General features: G+C 45.1%; 1 pseudogene across 1 annotated transcript in view; it reads right to left on the reverse strand.

The window, feature by feature from the left end:
- Positions 1 to 9,873, reverse strand: part of LOC102854480 — a 31,243-nt pseudogene extending 21,370 nt beyond the window's left edge. The window contains exons 1-3 of the transcript XR_438844.1: positions 9,851 to 9,873; positions 5,361 to 5,475; positions 4,904 to 5,039 (exon numbers count right to left, since the gene is read on the reverse strand). The product of XR_438844.1 is annotated as a deoxycytidylate deaminase-like (transcript). The remainder of the gene's footprint in view (positions 1 to 4,903; positions 5,040 to 5,360; positions 5,476 to 9,850) is intronic.
- Positions 9,874 to 10,430: the final 557 nt, after the last annotated feature.

Consider the following 10,430-nt stretch of genomic DNA (forward strand, 5'->3'; position numbering starts at 1 on the left):
CTTTCTGACAATGATTCCCATAGATTTGTGTTTTATCCAATGCTTTTTTTTTTTCACTCAACACTATGACAATATTTACTTGCCCAAAATACCTTCAAAAGACAGGACTGACTGAAAGCCCAGCTTAGACAGTCATAGTTATTTAGACTTAAAGCCCATTACTGTCTATTATGATGGCAGTAATACTAAATGCCTTTTAAAATCCATTTAATACCTCCTATGACTTTTATGGTACATCAAATTACAAGCCTCGTCTCATGAAAGAAAATTGTCTTCGTTCTAATGTGGTGATATGCAAATGAGTAACTGATCAGGACAAAGAATTTTGAAAATCCAGAGACAGCACATGGAACTTGAAAAATAATGTGGATACCCAGTGCCTAGAGACTCTGCTTGTCCTATTTTCACTCCTTTTAGAAATGAGTTCCCCAGCCTGGACAAAAGGTGATCTCACAGAAGAAACAAAAATCAGTTACTTTACAGCTAGGTTACGGAGCACTGGGGAGTTGGGAAATTACAAACGTGCTGCCAGGCCTTCGCCGTCTAGGGCACTACTGCAAAGCAGCCTGGGGTTCATGGGGACCAAGAGAGCTGAGGGCTGGCTGAGAGCTGCTGGGATGCCAGTGAGTACCCTTCATGCTTCCCCAACCACTGGCATCTTTTGTGACCAGCCTCAATATGACAGCGTGACACCTCCTTCCTGACAATTCTTCCACAGAAGAGGGTCAACACAAGGTCCAATGTGTCACTGTCATGACTCTGTGACAAAGACTCTGGTAGTCATACATTACTAACAAATTAAAAGTTCTTTTATTCCTGCTTTAAGATTTCAAAAATGAATTAGAATTTTTTTTTAAAGGTGATGATGATGTCTAGAATTGAGTAGGCTTAACCTTTTCCTCATCAACATCAATGTAGCTGTTAAAACACTTTTATACAGGGCATTAGACTGCACACTGGAAAAAAAAAAGATCGTGTGTAACTATAAAAACAACTATTTATCGTCTTTCTTTTAGAATCAAAACTAGGAAGACAGAAAGTTTTCAAAGTACTTTAATATATTTCTTTTTTCACAGTCTACAATGAGCTACGAAGCTGAGCCTAATGCGACGCTCTCATACTCGCAGCCCCAATCATACGCTTCCTGCTCCCCCAGGGGTGAAGTTAAAGTGACAAATCTACTGTTACACCCTCTGAACAACAGAACTTCTTTTATAGCCTGAAAATCATGAGTACTATGTAGTTCTCCCTCAGTTCCTCCTCTACCTCCAGGCACCCATTTTCTTCTGCTTTCAAGCAAGAGGAATTGTCCCTAAGCAGGTTAAAAAGGTAATTCATGGGGCTGATTTCACATGATTACGGTTCAGGAACATTAGTAAAAATATCTGAATTCAACGTAACAAAGACTTGGGAGTTCTTCACTAGAAAAACCAGAGGAAAATCTACTATGAAAGAGTCAACAAGGAAGAAGGGTCCTATATCAAGCCCTGAATTCTGTTTCCTTAAGGCAGACACTCTTCTATTTGTATGGCCTTAATTTACTTTCCCTCCAACAGAGCTGATCTGCTCAATTCCAGACTTAAGCACAGGATCTACTGGTATGAAAGGGAGCCCTGGTGGCACAGCAGGTAAAGCGCTCAACTGCCAAACCAAAGGCTGGAGTTTCAAATGCACCAGATGCTCCATGGGAGAAAGATGAGTGAGCCCTGCTCTATTCTACAGGGCTGCTTTAGGTCCGAGTTGACTCAATGACAGTGGGTGGAACATTATAAAAAATCAGCAGCCAGGACATGCGGTCTCCTATTGCCTTTCTCAGGGTCTTGGTAGGTGTCCATGGGTGACTTAGAAAGTCAAGCACAAGGTAAAGAACAGAAAGACCAGGAGGTCAAAATCACCAGGTATCTGGATAGGGATGCCTAGAGAGCTGCTTGTGAAAGGTCACAGACTTGAAAACCCTAAGGAGTAGTCTTAAAAACCCTATAGAGCAGTCCAACCTGTTTAGCATACAACAGGTCACCTTCAACTCAATGGCAACTGGTTTAAGACACTTGTGTATGCTCTCCAGGGAATTTTCAACCTGTGGCTTGTCCCTCTCATCCTCTGAAGTGATATACCCTGGGGCTCAGACAGACTCCAAATTTGACCAAGCATCATTCCCTAATTTAAATATTCAAATTCAAGCTCCCAGCTGTTAAGTCAGTTTGGACACATAGGTATCCTTCATTGAGTCTCCCAGGTTATAAATCCTAATGGGAAGAAACTGGCCAAACTTTTCCTGAGGAGCAGAAGCTAGATCTGAACCACTAGAGACGCAAGACTTTTGAGTTTGCAGTGTAATTAATTAGAAGAGAGCAAGGAAACATGGCATGATTCAAGATCAGGAAAGGAGGAAAGGTGAGCATCCAGGATGCCTCTTACACCTTTTCAATCAATATGCAGAACAGATCATTCATGAGGAGTCCTGTATGAGGAATAATGCGGCATCAGTATTGGAGGAAGACTCATCAACAATCTGTTATGTAGATGATACAACCTTGCTTGCTCAAAGTGGAGAGGACATGTGGAATTTGCTGCAGTAAGTCAAGGACTGTAGTCTTCAATACAGATTGAAGCTCAACATCAAGAAAATAAAGATTCTCACCACTGAGCTGATCAGCAGCTTTATGATGGATAGAGAAATTGTGGTTGTTGATAACTTCCAACTGCTTGGTTCCATAATCAGCACTCTTGACACCAGCAGTCAGAAAAACAAAAGATGAATTACTAGGGGAAAGTCTGCTGTAAGGGACCTCTCCAGAGTACTGAAGAGCAACGATGTCAGTCTGGAGACTAAAAGGCATCTGATCAAGGCCATGGTCTTCACAAATACTTGCTATGCATCAGAGGGCTGGACAAGAACTAAGGATGACAGAAGATTGACGCTTTTGAGTTGTGGTGCTGGAGAAGAGTGTTGAACCTGCCACAAGAGTGCCAGGAGAACAGATCTGTCCTGGGGAGGGGGAAATTAGGCTGCTCTCTGGAGGCAAGGATTTTGAGGCTCTGTCTCACACACTTTGGGCACAAGTCCAGGAGGGATCAGTCCTTGGAGAGAGACATTATGCTTGGAAAGGTGGAGGGTCAGTGCAGGTGAAGAAGACCTGGGATGAGATGGATTGACACAGTTACTGGAGAAATGGAATTAGGTCTATTGGAGACGAGAAGACTGACTCAGGATAGGGCAGTTTTCAGAGCTAGTGTACAAAGGGTTGCTATGCGTTGCAGGCAACTAGATGGCACATAACAATAGGACATCAAAGCACCCTTTCCCTAACTTAAAGGTGAAAAAGGAAACCTCTGGTCTGACCATGTATCACCCTGGCTTTAACAGAGTCCCTGGAACAGGAGAAACGTAATTGCCTCATTCAACTCTTAATGTCCTGCTCACAGTCTCCTTTCTGTTCCCAGAGATGAGCTGGAACCAGAGTTCCTTGGTAGGCAGATGGGCTGAACAAACTCTACTACTTATCAGTGCCCAGGCCAGCACTTGGCTGCCTGGAAGGCTGTTTCCAAGCACTAAAAAATCAACCTGGAGAGCTACTGTGTACATTCCTCAGTACATTCCACCAGGCCTGTGGCCTTCCTGGTTTCCTAGTGCTAATGTAACAGAAATACCCTAAGTGGGCACCTTTAATGAACAGAAATTTATTTTCTCACAGTTTACACTACTAGTCTAAATTCAAGACTCTGGCTACAGGGGAAGGCTCTCTCTGCTTGCTCTGGGTGGGGGGGGTGGGAATCCTTGTCTCTTTTACTTGAAAGAGAAAATCCTCTTGTCTTCCTTAGTGAACTCCTGGCATCAATCTTTCTCCATCTGTGCTTGAGAGCTTCCTTCTGTGCCTAATCTGTTCTTTTTACATCTCAAAAGTGATATGGCCTCATTAGCATAACAAAGAAAGCCCTATTCCCAAATGGGATTGCATTCACAGGCAGAAAAAAACAAAACACCCTAAAGCAAACCTACTCACAGCCAGACCCTATGACAGAGTAGAAGTGCCCCTTGAAGCAGGGATCTCATAAGGCTGAAATCTTTTAAGAATGAAGACTGCCACATTTTCTCCCCAAAAGCAGCTGGTAAGTCTGAATGGCCAATCTCTCAGTTAGCAGCCAAGCACTTCACACTAGCACTCATTTCCACAGGTACAGGGTGTTAGGATGTACAGTAACTATTTTGGGGATACACAACTCAATTCCTAACACCCTCTGCAGAAGAGCTCTTCAGCAATGCTCTGGCAGTGAAGGGGGGCAGGCAGCCAGCGAAACAAGCCAGAGCCTGAACTGGCAGCAGAGTCTGGACCGCAGGGTCCAGCTGCGTGGCCATCAGCAGGCTTCCATCTGTCAGCTCTCTCTGGAATTTATAGCAGGGGGACAGGGCACGAGGGTAGTTCAACAGGACTTTTCTTCTTTCCAGTTGATAAATGAAAAGGGAAATGAGAATTTCTGACCAATCTTCCTATTTAAGATAATCATGATAGTGTAAACAGTCACATCTTTGATTGCTACCCACAATTCAAGTTCAAGTCTACTGACAGACTCCTTGGAAGAAAGCCCTGTGTAATATGTTTTTCCAGAAATCAGCTACTGAAAACCCTGTGGACTGCTCTTCTGCCCTGATACAAGGGAGTCACCAAGTCAGAACTGGCTTGATGGTAAGGGCTGCTCTTCACTGCTTTCAGTGGTGCTAAAGATTAACACGTGATAAACCAAGGTGTCTATTCAGAGGTGCTCAGGATGAAAGGCCAGTGAACATCTGTGGAGCACAGTTCCACTCTGACACACATGAAGTTGCTATGGGTCACAATCAACAGAAATTAGTCTGGTCATACACACTGTATTCATAACAGAATGGAATGCAAAACACACCTACCGTAAGGGTACTTGGTTTCCAGCTTATTCTCTGCTGTTCTCCTCCAAGGCAGCAAATCATCACTGCACCCATTTGGCATCCCATTGTAACCGATCCCAACAATCTTGTTTTCTGTGTTCACAATGCAGGCTCCGACCTACAGAAAAAAATGCCCAAGGGACTGGTGACTGGAGTTGCCAACATCCAGAGGTGGTGAGGGGCAGAGTTCCAAGAAGGACACACATTTTCTGAAGGTGCTACCAGTGCTCTATCTCCTACCCTACTTTCTGTGGCAATACTGTTCTGGAGGGACACAAGAGGCATTAAACAAGAACATGTAACAATTTACTTCTTCATAGGAAAATGAATGCAACACAACAGCTAAGTCACATTTTAACTTAAGATTTATAAAGTTGCCAATTTATGAGCAATTCTGTCTCTGGGGGTACCCAAATATTTTTCTATAAACCCCACTTACTTGGGAATTTGGATCTTTGCTTCTCTGTGCTGACAGAAAAGCCACTGCCATGAAATACTCAGGCCATTCTAAATAGTCATCTCGTTTTTTGCAGGAAATTTCATTCATGGTGGGTCTGAAAGCAAAACACAACAAAGTTATAGATGAGAAACACACTTTGGTAAGACTACTTTCCACTTTATTTTCACCTCATCTAAGCTTTGTACCTTTAAACTCAGAAGGAACTCTGGTGACACGGTGGTGAGTGTTCATCTGCTAACCCAAAGGCTGACAGTTCAAACCGACCAGCAGGAGAAAGATGTGGCAGTCAGTTTGGGCAGACAGCTGTCTTGGGGACTTGGAAATGTCCCACTCTGTTCCAAAGGAATGCTATGAATTGGATGGAACAGTTGACGGCCATGGGTTTGGTGGTTTTAAACTTAGTTACCTTTTGTTGTGATTATGCACTATTGAGTTGGAATAGACTCATATATGACCTCCAGGGGTTTTCAGAGGCTGTAAAAAATGGGTATGAGAGGAGACTGCTCATCTTTCTCACTCACAGCAGCTGAGGGATTTGAAACACTTGGCTTTGGGTTGCCAACACAACTCCTTAACTAAGTCACCAGAGCTCCCTTTACCAACCATAAATCTTAGAATATGGACCTCGGAATTACCTTACAGTGTCTTGTCTTAAAAAGAAAAGCCTAAATATTAAATTCAGAAATTTTGGTTCTAGATGGGCAATCTCCTCTCGTGTGATTACTGATTCTGAATACCAGCCAGGGGGTCAGCTATGGGTTGGTTCTAACTCGACGGTACATAACAACAACATGTATTACTGTACATTCTCACATCTATTTATTGCTTTTTCATAAGGTGCTTTGCAATTTAATACAAGTGCCTGACGATTACCTCATTCCTTCATACAAGGTAACAAGCACAGTGGGAGTGGGGAATGACATTTATTGATCACCTACAAGCTCACGCAAGTCCTCGTGGCACAGTGGATTCAGCACTGGGCTGCCAACTGAAAGGCTGACAGTGTGAATACACCAGCCACCACACAGGAGGAAGATAAGGCCGTCTGTGCTCATAGAAATGTACAGCCTGGGAAACCCCCCTGGCAACAATTCACAGCCAACCCTTAGCAGGTTTCCAGATGCTGTAAATTACATGGGAGGAGACTGCCCATCTCTGGCCCTCACAGCAGTGGGTAGATTTGAACCGGCCACTTCTAGATTGGTAGCTTAATCCACTACGCACTAGTTCAATGAGACCTGTATGGTGCAATTCTACTGACTTACAGAGTCCCTTTAAGGCAGAATCGACTCCTTGTCAGTGCAGTGTAAGTCCTGGTAGCAAAGGGGGTTAAGCATTGTTGTTATGTGTCGTCAAGTTGCTTGCGACTCATAGTGACCCTATGTACAACAGCCCTAAACTCTGTTCTGTCCAGTGACAATCATACTGTCTCCGATACACCCATCCTGATTACCCCAGTCACTGAATCAATCCACCTCCTGCGCTGTCCCTCCACCCTACCAAGCATGATGTCATTCTCCAAGGACCGGTGTCTTCTTACAACATGTCCAAAGTATGTTAGACGGAGCCTCAGAATCCTTGCCTCCAAGGAGCCACCCGATTTGACCCTTTCCAGGATGAATCTGTTTGTTTTCCTAGCAGTCCATGGTACCCTCAATACTCTTCTCCAGCACCATAGCTCAAAGGCATCAATTCTTCTATCCTCCTTAGTCACTGTCCAACTTTCTGATGCATAACAAGTGACAGCAAAGACCAAAGCATGTATCAGATGCACCTTAGTCTCCAGAGAGACACCATTGCTCTTCAGTATTTTGGAGAGGTCCCTAACAGCAGACTTTCCCATCGCAATATGTCTTTTAATTTCCTGGCTACTGGTGCCGAGAGTGTTATGATAACCAAAAGGCTGCCTATTCAAAATCACCAGCTGCTCTGAGAAAGAGGAAGAAGAGGCCATCTGCTTCCATATAAAACCTTACACGTCTTAAGAGGCAGTTCTACTCTTGGCCTACAGTGCTGCTTATGAGTAGGAAGGGACTAGGGCCATTGAGTTTGGCTTTTAAAATACGGCAGACACCATTAAAAGTTATGTATCATTCCTTTTAAGCCTTATTACTATACTCGATAAGATGGAGAACAGAGGCTCAGAGAATTTAGGTAACTCATTCTAAATCTTCAGTTATGCACCATTACAAATTATTGAGTAGTGATATCTGTTTGAGAACTAAAGTGCATCTGATTCAGGCCACAGTCTTTTTGATTACTAGCTATGCATCCAAGACCTTGACAATGAAGAAGGATGACAGAAAAATAATTGATGCCTTTGAGCTGTGGTGTTGGAGAAGAGCACTGAACATTCCATGGACTGTCAGGAGAACAAATGTCTTGGAGATGGTGCAGCAGGGTGCTCTTTGGAGGCAACAATGATGAGGCTTCACCTCACAGACTTTGAACACCTGGCTAGGAGATGCTATTCCTTGGAGAGGGACATGATGTTGGGAAGGGTAGAGGGTCAGTGAAGGAGAGGAAGACCCTCAACCAGGTGGACTAATGTGGTAACTGCTGCAATGGGCTCTTTGTGTGTCAGGGAAGTGTGACCATGGCGTAGGACAGGACCGAGTTCAGATCTTTTGTTCATAGGGTCACTACGCGTTGTATTCGATCGACTTGATGGCACCTAACAAAAACATAACAAATCACAGTTATTATATATGCTCGTTGGATTGCAAAGCAAACATTCTCAGCTGTACCAACTCTGATGTTGTTATGCACCGTCAAGTTACCTGAGATTCACACCCTATGTAATAGTTCTGAACCATGCCCTGTTCTAAACCAGTCTGTCTCCACCACACCTACCCCACTGCCCCAGTTACTGTGTCACTCTATCTCATCCAGGGTCTTCCTCTCCTGTGCTGTCCCTCCACCCTTCTGAGCATGATGTCCTTCTCCAAGGAATAGCACTGTCAAAAAGTATGTGAGATGGAGCTTCAAGATTCTTGCCAACTAAAAAAAAAAAATTCTTGCCAACTTTGATATTAACCAAATAATTTGTCACTCCCCTCACTTGGAGAAGTGAAGGTCGGTGAAGAAGTAGAAATGCCTCAATTAAGTTGGACTGACACTGTGATCTGAACAAGTATGGGCAGAGGTGATGACACAGGGTTCAGAACCATAGGTTCATAGTTGTAGCTGACAGACCTAACACCAGCTTTCCCCTATACTTCCCCAGATGGGACAGTAATAATCAACTCTTAAGTCCTCAATCAAATTCAAGGGCACTACCAAGAGTCAACTGCTATTACTAAGTCAAAGTTTTAATAACCAGAGCTTTTCTCACTGGCAGCAAAAGCCCACTCTCTTGGAAGGAAGAGCCCATGAAGGAGGCCTAGAATTATTAGTTAGGAGATTTTTTTCAAGATGTAACAAGCATAGGGGAAGAGAACAAGATAGAAACCAGCTAAATATCAAGGAAAAGAAATTCTGAAGTCTAAAGGAGGCTAAGATTTTCTTGAAATTTCTGCTTCAAACCCTAGACTTTAAGCTTATACTACTGTGAAGTATTGGCGTGGTATAGAGCAGGGTTTAGGGTTGTTGTACATAGGATCGCAAGGAGTCCCAGGCGGCACATAACAACTGTTAAGTAAAACTCAAGATCTTGATTAAAAACAAAAAACCCCCAAAACCCCAAACAAACAAAACAATGCTAGTTGAGGTGTTCTGGACTCACAGACACAATTCAGGGCAGAAATTTTCACAAAATCAGGCTGTTGTGAACTGCTGGAGAGCCCAACAATGTCGAGGCTCCCACGGAACAGCTAGTGGATTCGAACCGGATACCTTTGTGTTGGTAGTATAATTCCTTACCACTAAACTACCAGAGCCTGTAAGTCTTCTTTGTGTGAAGCATGCATGAAGGTTAGCATCCACTAGTTTTGGTAAGGTGTCAAATAAAAGTCTATTGAATAGCATTATTGGAGAAAACACTGGGCAAGAATGGGAAAAACACATTCATATGGGGTAGACATTATATGCGACGGTTTTCCTGTTTAATGCTCACTGGCGAGCTGAAATGACCGAAATCTAGTAGCAGCAGAAACAAAAGAGGGAAACTGACACATTAGGTCCAAGGACAAGGTCCGGGTGTGAGCAGAACCCACGCTCCTCCCTCTACCCAACACCCGAACTTCTGACAACTAAATCGAGTATTTTCATGCCTCAGGTGAGCTCAAGTTACTTCCTTACTCTGCAAGAAACCACTCCAGTTCCCCTCCCAGGGAGCGCGGGAAAGCTGGGCAAGGCCGCGGTGCCCGCCGCCAAGTTAACCTCGCCAAGCCCCTCACCCACCCGCCTGCCTGCACCGCACTCGTTTAGGTGAGAAGTTACGAAAGGAGGGCTGCACCACCCCCGCGAGCTGGCCCGCGAGCCCCGCGCCCACAGCTCCGCCACGTGGCGCGCGCGGGCGATCGGCGTACCCGCACTGCTGCCCGCCGCCCATGCTCCGGCTTTAGGCCCGGTGTGCTGCAGCCCCGCGCGCGTCGCTGCCTCCGCTGGTCCCGAAGCTGGAAAACCACAGCCCGCGCGCCCGGAAGAAGGAAGTCTGGCGAGGAGGCGGGCCGGCCGGCGCCGGAAAGTGGGAGCGGCCGGGCCCGCGCTCTAGGAAAGGAGCGACCCCGCCAGGGCGGGCATAGGGCTTGGCTGCTCCTTACTGGGCCTTCTGCTTCTCCCGGCGGGAATGATAGTAGGTGCTGTTAGTAGCTGCTACCCTCAAGCTAACACAGAGTGCTCCTCTCTGGAGCCCTGTCTTCTGGTGGTTGTGGATGGTTTGGGATTTTACTCCAAACTACTTTCCCTCCGAAAAGGATGGCGCTCAGCTGTCGTCTAGCATGTTTGCAGTGCTGCCTGGGATCTCAAAGTGTCCCGGTGCCCCCTCCCAGGGGAGTGTTAGCCTGTATAAACACGTCCTTACCTTCTACTCCAGTCCACTGATCCCCCAGCAGTTCAATTCAAAAGATACTCATTTGGAACCCTGTAAAAATTAGTGGGTGTTAAACC

Source organism: Elephantulus edwardii, unplaced genomic scaffold, assembly GCF_000299155.1.
Source record: "Elephantulus edwardii isolate Elephantulus edwardi_28Jun2011 unplaced genomic scaffold, EleEdw1.0 scaffold00018, whole genome shotgun sequence".
Classification (NCBI taxonomy): Eukaryota; Metazoa; Chordata; class Mammalia; order Macroscelidea; family Macroscelididae; genus Elephantulus; species Elephantulus edwardii.